Consider the following 12818-nt stretch of genomic DNA (forward strand, 5'->3'; position numbering starts at 1 on the left):
TTGCATAGGGGCATGTCTTTAGTAAGATTAAAATATGAGCCCACAAAGATGACAGTGCTCTGACCTGCAGTTTTATAGTTTGTACCCGTCAATTATCTCAAATAGGCAGAACTGGCTGATTTCAATCCAAACCAAGGAAAATGGAGTGGTTTTCTTTGGGTCTCAGGATTAATGTATTTACATAAAATGAAAGAATAGTTGGAATAAAGTAAAATCCGTTGTGTGCAATGTTTGTTGCATTCCAGTAGCACAACTGTTGAATGCTAAGTACTTTTGCTACACTTATGTACCAAAAGACTGCTTTTTTATATTTGTAAAAAAAAAAAAAAAAAAAAAGAAAAGCCTATGGCTATTACTTAAAATAGTTCTGTAATTAGAAACATTCAGATTTATTTGTAATTTGGGAGGAATTGGATTGGCAAGTAATATATAGAGAGACTACACTCAAAATCCAAAAATTTCTCTTTTTATACTCTAGTTACCTCTGTCAATCAAGCCAAATCTTCTCATAATCTAGGTTTCTGTACATATCAGCCTAACATAATGTAACCCAAAGTAATTAATGCTCCAAATTAAGTGCTGCCCCTCATCCCTTGATACAGTGGAATAATCCCTGTTCATCCAAAAGCCCGTTTATCTGTATGGTTCAGAGATTCCTGAAACAGTTAAATGAATAGTGCCATTCTGCGTAGTTAAGCATAAAAGAATAAGATTCATTCTTTCATCAGCAATATTCAGAGAATGGGAAATAGACTTTGATTATTATCCTGATGGTAGAAACATTGCAGTCCTGTAGGAATAGGCCAATCTGGTAATGGTATGGGAAATGGAAGAGCTGTTCACCTGCACAAAAGACTTAATACTTTCTCTCTATGGTGGAATTGTTTCAGGCTATAACAACATTTGTCATAAGAGAGAAGATAAAGTTTCTATGTGATATAATCAGTGGCTAAGCAACAGCAGCAATGGATCATAAAGGAAGGAGAAACATTCATTAGTTTTAAGGAATTAGGCTTTAAAATGTAGTTTGAAATACCGGAAGGGGGAAAACACATTAAAAACTTATTATTGAAAATATTTGGTAAAATAAGCAGACAGCCCCATGGAGAAGAATTTATTTTAAGAGAAATGACTCATGAATGTTTAAAGATGACCTCATGAAGCAATAAGAAATATATATTTCCATTTAAACATTTTCACAAGCTTTCTTTTATATAAAGAATTATATCACTGGTATACTTTTACCTTGAAATTGAGCAAATCTATTCCACCTTTTTGTAGCATAGAGAAACAGATGAAAATGGTGAAACATCATTGGGCACTGAAGTGTTTAATATTAAAAGGACCTGCTTCTGTATCATTCCATATTTACTCTTTACCTCAGTAATTTCAGTATAGAGTTCTCTGCATCAGAAGTCAAATCAAGTGGTTTCTGATGACCAGCAATATCAGCCTAGCCAGGATCCTGAAAAATCAGTTGATCACTACCAAATGTGCGTATATTCCCTCTACATGTTTTGAACAGTGAGTTAGCAAGTGTACTTAAGGCAGATGAGGTTATCCCTAGCTCTGTGTGCACTATGGCTGGCGTAGGACTTCTAACCTTAACCAGCTCTGAACAATGGTTTTGGCCACCCCTTTGTTTTGGAGCCTGGTGGAGACCCCTTCAAGAGAATGCTATTTTCAAAGGATAGATGGCAGGTGTCTCTGCTGGTTGAATACCCAGATACGAGGAAAGACAAAGTCATTCATCAGTTGAAATATCAGACCTGTGAACCAGAATCTTATAAAAGCCATGAAACTCTAAGTTATATAGTAATAATTTCGAATGTCTCCTGTTCCCCATGGCAACTGTTCCCCAAATATTTTTCATTTGTATCACAAAACTGCCCCCTGCTCAGCATGGAATAACACTGCTTTGTAAGGCAGAGAAGCCTATGGCTAAACTGGGGAATCAGGGAAAGTTTCCTTTCGTCTGTGTCCCAACATAAGGTCGGGCCATGTCCTGACTGCAAGTCAGGACCTGACCTACCTCTTCTCCCCTCCCCTTCACACATCCTGGCTTCCATCAAAAGGAAGCTGAGGCGTGTGGACAGGGAGGAGCTCCTGTGCTCTGCAGGAGGATGACCATCTCAATAACGGTGGGGAGACCGTGCCTGCGAGCCACATAGCGCAACACAGCTGCCTTGCGTAGGGGAGAACCAGCACCCAAATAGTACTGACGTATCCTCAGCACATATACGTGCACGTTGACAAGTCTGTTTCCATTATTATAATCTGGAAACATCCATGAGAACTACTATCTATAGATAAAACAAGTACTTTTCCCAAGATAGGTGCAGGTATGCTGTGAACCTCTCGCGTAAGAACCTAGAGCTATACACCTAGACACACACACATATGTGTGTATGTACAACTAGAGTTTTACTCATGTGTGTATAAATATATAGGTATGCATATAACATGTATGTATTATATATACATATATATGTATAATATATATGGTTAACACTTAACCATGCAGTAAAAAAATTCATTTCTCTTTTACGCTGTTTTATAGTTTCCCTCTCTACAAAACAAAGCCATAAGTCAGAATAACAATAGTGCACATGGTTTATTAAAATGGCTGGTCCTTTGATCTTAATGATTTGTTTTACCAGTGCTGGAATACAACCAACTAGCCATGAGTGTAGCTCATCTTTCATTCTGCAGTGATAGCTGTCTGGCAAAGGAAAAAGGGTTGGAATGGGGCTGTAAATAGCTTGTTTGTAAGGATAAATGCTGTTACATGCACACGATGCTAAAGGCTGAAATACTTCCTAAATGATCTTACGTTATTGCAGGTTTTAATGATGATATAGCAAGTGAAACCCATGACAGGACTTGCAAATCTGCTTGTCAGTTTGAAATCTGATTTCTGCAGTTAGTAGCTTTCCTTTCTCTTCTGCTTATTAAGAATCTCGTTATATTACATTAATTATTTATCTTTGCATTAAAACCTCTGTTCTGATTGAGCAAGACACTAGAGCTTATTATCTCATCCCATTGTATTCAGTCCGACTCAAGCAAACACTGAAGTATTATGCAAAATATAGATGGCACTAGGATGGAGTTGAGTTTTACTGAATTTGAACTTTATTGTTAATTGTTAGTCCCACACCCAAACGTTCAGTGCCTCCCATATACATGGAAGATATTTATGATTAATTTTTACACATAGTTTTATATTTGTGCATACATTCAGAGTTCTTCACTGGATTAATAAAAAGTGCTCACAAACATGTGAGAATCAGCTTTTGTGTGGTCAAATCAGTACTCACACGTTGAAAAAGACAAAGGTTAGATGTATTTTATCAAATACTTTTAAGCATTTGTTGTGTTGGATATTTGTGGAACTTCCCATTTTTGATGGGCCATGCCCATTCTGATCTATGCACTCAACTCATGATTCCATGTGTTTGACCACATAGTTTTCTAAAATTATGTCATAAAATTGGTCTTCATTTTATTTGTATTCAAAATCTATTTTAAAAATTAGTTCTTAATTATTTTAAATCTCTATGTCTGTTTATTCACTCTTAAAGATATTGCAGATTTTTTTTTATTTCCAAGAGCCCTTGAAACACGTGGAAGATAAATTCTATCTGTTTCCTGACACTAATGTCCTTTTTCAGGCACATATATTTAGGCAAATAGCCTCCTTAACTCTAAATACTCAAGTAGCTCCTTAAAATGGACATTCACGCTGAGATCATATGTTAACAAATAAACTGCTTGTGTAAGTTTATTTTTGTGTGTGTAAAACACACTTAGTTTGTGTGTAAAACACACTTGTCTAGCAACCTCCCCAAAGGCCACTAATGAGCAAAGAGTACATTATTCCTGCAAAGTGCAGAAATTATTTATGTGTAGAGCTCTGTAAAGTACTTAAGAGTAAAAATTCAAAAACTGGGCCACATTCCACAAAAGATATGAAAGTCCTGAAGTCAGTCTGAGTTTCAACATTAGCTTCTGCAATCAGTGAATTGCAGCAGTAGCTGACTAGATGCAAAAATTCCTCTTTATGATTTCTTCTTCAGTATTTTAGGCCTGAGTGAGTGCATTCACTCTGATTGATTGAAAACCGTATATAGAACCTTCCTTCCCTCATGCAATAAAGTGTGCTTGAAAATTAAGAAGGGAAAAAATGAAAGGAGAAAATAAAAACACCAGGGTTCCCAGTCCAGCACATCCCTTTCAGTGTAGATCTAAGAAGGGAAAAAACGAAGTCAGGTGAAAGGTCCATCTGTCCCAGAAACACATTTCCTGAGGTACCCGGTAGAGGGCAGTTAGGGAGGAGAAAGAGGACAAGGTATGTATAATGCAGTACATGTTATGGAAGTCATATATAAATCAGTGCGATTGGTCCCAAATACAAAGATCAGTACATACTTAAATGCTGTGTTTTGGATTGAGGCTTTAAGTGGAAAAGAGATCCCAGAGTTTACACCTTGCAGTCTGCTTTACTAATCAGAGCTTCATCCCCAAGAATTACTTATCAGGTCATTCATCCTGAAGCTGTATCTGGGTTTGTGGATGAAGACTCAGAGAGTTACCTTGGCTGGAGGGATCTGAATTCAGTACCTTGAGGTAATTTTGCCAGACACAAGGAGAAGAACAGAAACTTGCTTTGGTTGAGATAGTAGTATAATAGTAATTCATTAAAACTGGGGTGAAAGAATGATGCCTAGAATAACTGGCACTATATGCGACATTAAATATTTCATGAAATCCCTACATAGAGCTATAAATGTTAAAATTTAATCTACCCATGCAGATCAATAAATAAAAATATGCTTAATTATTAAGCATCTCTCTTTATCCCTTTAATTACAGAAACAACCTTTCTGGAGGCTGTTAAACAAAAAAGCTGATTAGCATATCTAAACAAGTTTAAAAACCATGGGGGAAAATACACGAATCTTTTTATATAGTGCTTTAATAGACCAAATTTGCATAGACATACAACAGAAGAAAAATAGAAAAACAGTAACCTATACAGAAAAACTTGTAGCTTGTGTTTATCAATAAGCCCAGGTGTGGTTAAGCATATTCTGAAGTGTTTGGATAACCCAGGACTAGAACTGCACTGGGAAAAAGGAATTGGCAGTACTTTTAATCACCAAACTGGACTGAAAATCCTTGGATTTAACTGTTGAGGACCTAGGCTGGCACAATTACATAATATATACATACACATATTTAGTATTTGCCTTTGCAGAACCTGTATTTGCAGACTGCTGCCACACAGGCGTTTCTACAATCACCACTTTTTATCCCAAGAATCAGTACAGGAGAATGAGTCTAGTACAACTGCGTTGGGAAGGTGACTTCATAACAGTTTCTTTTGCATGTGTACATACATACATACATATATGTGTGTGTGTGTATAGCTGTATATATATGTATATATCTGCAGGCCCTTTATCTGGGCAGATACTGTCAATTCTTACAGCTCTGCCTTTTCCTTTGCCAAGTTTTCATCTTTGTGTCTTCTTTATGCTGCCTCTTCTTCCAGAAACTCAGTTCCTATGTCAGTGTATCAGTCACGAGCAGTCCCTTCCAAGTTTCTTGGCAAAACCACTGCTTCCTCCACGTGCTTTTCAGAGACCTCTGCTGCATTCTGTCAGCTGGTAGATACATCAAAATCTGAACCTTCTGCATGGCTTTTCTATGTGGTCTTTACTATTTCTCAATTCAGCTTGAAATCTCCTCTGAGGAAGAGCTTTGTTCTGTGCAGTAGTTGACACTTCTCCGGGACTGTGCAGACTGGTACTGTTGGGATTTCTCTGTCAGCATTTCTTTCTGAAGAGAATGACTTGAAGTATAAAACCCTACAAACTTTATGTGAAATGGCATACCACCTACTGCTGTAGAGACTAGACATCTGTGTAAATAAATAAGTATTAATAAGTAAATAAGCATAAATAAAGGATATAGCAATTTATCTGATGCCGTCTGATCCTGATCTGGTACATCTTTAGTCAACACAACCATTTCCACAATTTCAGAAGCGTGAATTTCCTCCTTGCATTGTTAAGGGTATAACTGTTCTAGTCATCCACTCCATTATATTAGCATATATCTGAGAAGCAAATTATTCCCATTTGGAAACCCATCTGTGGGGTAAATGAACACCATGTTCTAAATCTTCTCATGCAAGTTTCCTCCTTTACAGAAAGTGGATGCCTTTTGCCTGAGTTGACCTTAACAGGATGTTTGTGGGTCAAACTGCTCTCAGTTAAAGCTAGGCAATTCTTGTGAATTAGGTTCCGTTTACTAATTTACTATCCCTGACAAATTACTGTGAAATTAACCTTGATCAGAGATTCCAAATCAGCAGATGAACAGAGGGTAGTAGCCCATTTCCTCCTGCATATTCATTCAGTGATGCCTAGCTGAATGTTTAGTCATCAGTATATTTCACTTACAATTTTGCTCTAACTTGTTTTGATAGTGTTCTTCATTTTGACTTAATGTCATTTTGGTTTTGGTAAAATTACATCAACAGCTTATTTGGTCACATTAAATCACAATATAATCTCTATAACGGTTTTATCCTGCTCATCCTAGAAAGCTCATTTGTATCTTGAGAGCCTTTGATGAGAAATTCCTCTCCCAGCACCTCCCTGCATACATATGCCAACGCAGTCCTGTATTCCCCTCTTCCCAGCACACCCCTTATAGATAGACATTTTCTGATAGAAAATTGTTGCAGAGGAAGGTCTCTGACCAACCCTTTCCACTGTAATTTGTAAAAAAGGACAAAATTATGTGCATATGTAGCAAAGCTTTTGTTCTTGTGGTTGCTTAGTGCAGTACACCCTGAAACTTGAAAGCCACACTTGTGTTTCAAGAGGGCAGAGCCCCACCACTGTTCCGTTTGGGGTTCTTCACGATCTACACCTTAAGTGACTGAATTCAGCCTGCTGCCTGCAGTGTTGTCTTCAAGTCATGTCAAATCTTAAACATCTGAGACTACAGTCTGTGTGAGAATGACCTTTTCAGTGACGGTACAGTTTTCCATATATGATCCCACAGATATGCCAATTCACTACAGAGTTAAGGTTTTGGAAGTTACAGGGACATATGTGCAACCCCCTGAAATACATAGGACTGTCTGGAAACTGCCTGGTTTGAGAAGTTAAATATAACTCTCTGTAGCCTCTTGCAGCATTCCCTTCCCTAGTTTATTCCCAGTTATAAAGTCCCATTTCTTTTTCAAGATACGTTTTACTGAATTGGGTCATTCATATAGGTATAAATCAGGTCATTGCAATTTATTTGTCATCTTGCAGGGAAGCTTGACATTTTGTCTCACCTTCCCGAGTATGCCATTTTATTAGGGTATCCTTCCAGCAAGTGATACGTCTCACTGCCGTTTCATTTTGCTTAACCTACTCTTCTCTCAAGCTCTGATGATTTTTTTTTCCTGTGGGTATTTACTTTTCCCCAGTCTAGGAATTTCTGACTTCACTTGATATTTTTACCCTGCAGAGCTTCTTTTGCAGTTCTTTTAATGTTAACAAGGGGAAGTTTAAATCCATTGTACCTGGATTTGGCTTTGTTAGTTATTTCACGAGTTGATGCCTTTCGGTGGTTAGCTTCAGGGAATTTGTATTCCCCTGCTTCATTAACTATTTCCCTCGCAGGTGAGACAGGCATTCCCTCATATTCTTGAAACCCAATTGCATGACAGTATCTATTTCTCAGTATTCAGCAGATTCCAGCTCCCCTAAGGTGACTAAGAGCTGTAATTAAAGATAGCGAGTGAATTTTAATGTTGGGTTTTTGCACATGATTGTGTAGCATCTCTGTTTGTGACAGACCAAACGATGTAGCTGTTGCAGTGATTTACCATTGATTTGCATGCTCCCAACTCTCTTGTGTCCAAGATATATGGTAATCAGTTCGTTCCTGCTGCTCCGTTAAAAATCACTGTGCATTATGGACTGGATGCCAAGCCTTGTTAGGTACAGTGCAAGCTTGATTAAACACAGTAACCTGGCCAAAACCGGAGATGTGGTTGTATCGAACCAGGCACAACCGCACAGTGAATATGTGGTGACAGCGTAGCAGTCCCCCAGAGAAGAATACAGATTAGGGGGAGAAAACACTGCTGCTGCTGAACTCTTGCAGTCTTTCTGACTCTGACTGGGGCAGGCTGGACCACAGCCTGGCTCTACCCCCGGCCTGTCCTGGAGGAGCACAAGTGGCTGTGCAAGACTGCAAGGGGTGAAGCGGATGGGCTCTGGTCCCTTCCAATTAAACGGTTTTATTTAGCCCTATTCGATCGTACAGATCATGTCCTTTATTTACCTAGCTCTGCTTGCAAAGCAGGAACTGAAAATGTTTAAATATTTCAAATGATTTCTGTATTTTCTTTGGAACTGCTGCTAATCCGTGTAAGCTGTTATGATTCAGAATTTACTGGCACCAAGCCCTTCTCAGATAAGTACTAAATAATACACTCAGGAACATGATTCATTCATATGCTTTAGAAAAGAAACACTTAATTCAGCTCATATTCTTCCAGTTCGCTCCCTGAACATGAAAGATTACAATTTTAATTGAGTTCAGTGATGACTCTATTTTGTTTGTGGCATTTCCTGTTTTCTCCTTTTTCTTTTTCTTCCCCTTCCCCCTTTTCTCTCTCTTCTCTCCCTCTTCTTCCCGTGCCCCCTCCCCTTCCTTCTCCCCCTCCTCACATTCACACTTTTTTCAAGTACATATGTAACAGACACTCCCCTTTTATTTTGGCAATTTGAAATTTCTTTCTAACAGAGGAAAAATATCTGATTTCATCATGGGAAAAGTATGTAGAGCAGAGCAGATCCACAGTTTATTCTTTTAAGATTGGAATTGAAAATGAAAGGCATAGTAATTGATTTTTCTGTGTCCAGCATAGTACATTAAAAATATCTCCCTAGTAATTCTGATCTGACCCAAAACAAAAATTACAAGTGACAGCTTAATATCCAGGGATTCTAGTCAGGTATATTCCTTGCAAGAATTTCAAAGAGCTGTAAATTTAAGATTCTTGGTCATTTGAAACTAAAAATGGGTTCTTAGTGTTTCTTTCTTCCCACCCCATGTTTCTTTCTTTTCCCCCCATTCACTGCATCATTAGTACCACTACCACTTCTATGTTGCTCTAGCATAAAGTGAGCAGGTTTTCATGCTGAGGCTCTCCAAGGTCAGGTCAGTAGCATCCATACAAACCGCTGCATTGACTTCAGGAGCTTAAATGTGAGCACATCTATAGCTACATACCAAAGGGCTTTCATGAGCAACAGTAAAATGAGTCCCAAACAACCTGTGTAAGTGGCTAGCTAGAATTTCTTCTTTCAGAATGAATAAACGGCATATAGAATGACTTAGGCCTTTTTCCCCCCTACATTTACTCCGTACAATTAAGAACTTAGATTCCCAATTTAGATTTTAAAAAGGAACTAGTTTTCAGAGAATGTAGTCCTGGCAGCTCTTATTTTCCTTTCTGAATACAGGTATTGCCGCACTGGTGAATATCTAGCTCTATCTCCAGCATCATCTATGCCAGCAGCTTCAGAGGAAGTTGCAAAAGACTCTCTAATGTCTGACTAATTAATTTCACCCAGTGGAAGAGTTTTATCTGAATTCTCCTCCTTGTTAGTAGGAGTAGCAAATCCTTCTCAGAATAAAGCTGACCTCCAGGTTTCAATGATACTACATGTCAGAGGGCACCAGAGGTTAACGAGACAAGACTTTGAAATGTTCTTTATTTTGTCTCCTTATCTTTATTACAAACATACTTCTTACCTTCCAGTAATGGTAGTCTTCCTAGTGAAACAGAAAAAGGTATCATCATCTGTATCACTTTTACTAATTTACAAAATCTTATTGTTTCCTCTATTCATCTCTTTTCCTGTCTGTGCAGTACAGCTCACTGAAATCTCTCTCCTCTCTGCCCCTTTTAATGTATTGATTTGTCATTGCGCTTCTTCTGTTTCCACTAGATAGCTTGAAGGATGGGTGACTAAAACTGAGCAATGTTCCAAAAGGACAATATGGGATATTTTCAGAATTTATTTTCTGCTATGCATTATGGTATAGTTGAGGTTACTGAGGGACTTTTCTCTAACTGGTTGTATTTCTGTTCAGAAGACTGCAGTCTTGGAGTCCTGACAATTCCTTTCTGCGTGCATTGATTTACATTTACCAATACGAACACTGAACCTGAACACTCTCCCTGATTTTACCTTGAGGGTATAACCTAGATCTGCTCAGTCTTTGGTATCTTTCAGTAATATATGCCTGTTTGACTGGAAAAAGTACCAGAAGCCACATACATCTATGCTTGCATGACTACTCATGGCCCTTATATAACCAGGTATAAAAGTCAAAGTCCAATGCTTTTGCTGTTTTGATCTTCATGTCAAGTACTTCAGCTTTTTTAAAATTATGCCAAGTTTTAATTTTCAAGGGAACCTATGTAAAACAAAGAACAATATAAAATGTGAGGTAGACAAGACAGTGTAATTTTGTAAAGATTCTGCCAAGCCACGATCCTCTTTTTCTTACTTGATTTTGTGAATTTCAGGTTTTATAGAACCAGCTTGTTTTTCCACTTCTGTGTTTCTCTCCTGTCCGTTTAGAAATCTGTTTCCAGCAGGACAGTGCAGGCAGTTGCCTTGCATGTGCCAAGGACTCTCTGGCTAAACAAAAAAATTCAAAGATCCTGATGTGGCCTGAGGCCAAGGACATGACAGTGCCCATGTCCTTGTGTCTCAGCTTTCTTCCTCCCAACACAAACTGGTGATGCCCAGACTGCCATCTGGGAGCAGTCTCTTGCACAGCTGTCCCCAGCGCTGCCCCTGGGAAGTCTCTGGGGGCTGCTGGTTGGCAGGAGCCAGCACTATGGCAGGGAGAGTGCTAACAGACCATCTCGATAGTCCTGTCCCAGTGCTTCAGCCAGGGTCCCAGGCCTATTTCCTGGTATAAATGAAGCCCAAATGCCTGAGCAAGCAATACAAAGGAAAAGAAAACTAGTTCTCACTGTTCTTCTTTTGAGTGAGTTTAAATTACAAAGGAAGAAAACAAAAGTCATTAGAGCAGATCCCTTTCCTACTGAAATGCCAGGTTAGGAAACAGAGCTGGAGTCTCTGATGCATGCAATTCACCCTTGAGGCAGGAGGAAACCTTCTTTTCATTTTCTGACTGTAGTTTCAGTCCCTGGATGGCCTAACCCTTGACATAGCTTCCAGAAGCTGGGAAACTGCTCTGCTTTCTGCTGCAAGCTGCCGTGATACCCCTGGGTCTGGTAGAGCAGCTCTGTCACGCCTCTATACCAGAAGGGATTGTCCTGGAAGCGAGAAAGTCCTTGGCTGCCCTTCTGGGTCACTTTTTCCCTGCTGTGTCTCAGTAGTGCAGGATAAGCAGAATGAGGGCAGCAGGCTCAGCTGCTGGGTTTCTTCTCATATGACAAAGTGAGGGGTGGACGGGAATACTAGAGAGGGTTACTTTGTAAAATATCACTAAGCCATTAAACTGCATACTTTAAAGAATGAGACTTTTATATTAGCTCAATATATTAGCTAATATATTAGCTAAACAGCTTGTTTTGTGTGATAGGAGGAAAAGTATTGCTTACATTAAAATTTTATTTTATTCTGAAAGCTGTCAGCCACAAATTTTGAGGTGTGGTCAGGGAATAACATGATTATCTTTTTTACGCAAGGGATGTCATGAGTGATAATCAAAACGTTCCCTTCTTACCTTAAAGGTCAAGTTCTGGGAGCACATGACAGTTAATTCCTTGTCCCAGCAGCTTGAATCAGAATACCAAACATATGTACCTAAATTTTGGAAAATGAGGAGCTTCCTAAGGAGAATGTGGAGCTATTCTGAGTTAGGCAAGAGAAAGTACTAAGTGCAGGAGTAGACCCCAGGATACCCCTCCTCTCTAGAGTTCATGCACTTTCCTCTAGAAAGCAGCCATATGGAATCCCACCTTGAGGGTGTACATGATCAAGCTTTACTCTTTCACAAGGCAATGGTAGCAGTAACTAACACTTGCTCAAAAAGGAGATATGGGAGATTCAGACATAAAGGCAGGTGTCCTGGCTGTGGTGGTAAGATATTCTGGGTGCAGAATAACAGTGGGGGCTGTGCCACTGTGTGACTGGGAATGTGGGAGTCTCGCCACCAGAAGGAGAATCCAGGCTGCTGGAGGTATCACTTAGTGCTGTCTCTGAATTGCTGCAGAGCAGAAGATGGAGCTGCAGATACGAGAGTGCCCACACCTGTTTACACTTGAGAAACATTGCAGTACAAATGCAGGCACTGTGTGGGTTTAGGCATCTCCCAGGTTGGGTAATTCATAGAATCATAGAATAGTTTGGGTTGGAAGGGACCTCTAAAGGTCGTCTAGTCCACCCCCCCTGCCATGGGCAGGGACATCTTCAACTAGAGCAGGTTGCTCAGAGCCCCGTCCAACCTGACCTTGAATGTTTCCAGGGATGGGGCATCCACCACCTCTCTGGGCAACCTGTGCCAGTGCTTCACCACTCTCAGTGTAAAAAATTTCTTCCTTCTATCTAGTCTAAATCTACCCCCCTTTAGTTTAAAGCCATTCCTCCTTGTCCTGTCGCAACAGGCCCTGCTAAAAAGTTTGCCCCCATCTTTTTTATGATCCCCTTTTAAGTACTGATAGGCTGCAAGAAGGTCTCCCTGAAGCCTTCTCCTCTCCAGGCTGAACAACCCCAACTCTCTCAGCCTTTCTTCATAGGAGAGGTGTTCCA

General features: G+C 39.5%; 1 protein-coding gene across 1 annotated transcript in view; it reads left to right on the forward strand.

The window, feature by feature from the left end:
- CPNE4 (copine IV) overlaps positions 1 to 12818 on the forward strand; it is a 201912-nt gene that overhangs the window by 162446 nt on the left and 26648 nt on the right. The gene's annotated exons all lie outside the window — the stretch shown is intronic.

The sequence above is a fragment of the Pygoscelis adeliae genome, unplaced genomic scaffold (assembly GCF_000699105.1).
Source record: "Pygoscelis adeliae isolate BGI_AS28 unplaced genomic scaffold, ASM69910v1 Scaffold99, whole genome shotgun sequence".
NCBI lineage: Eukaryota > Metazoa > Chordata > Aves > Sphenisciformes > Spheniscidae > Pygoscelis > Pygoscelis adeliae.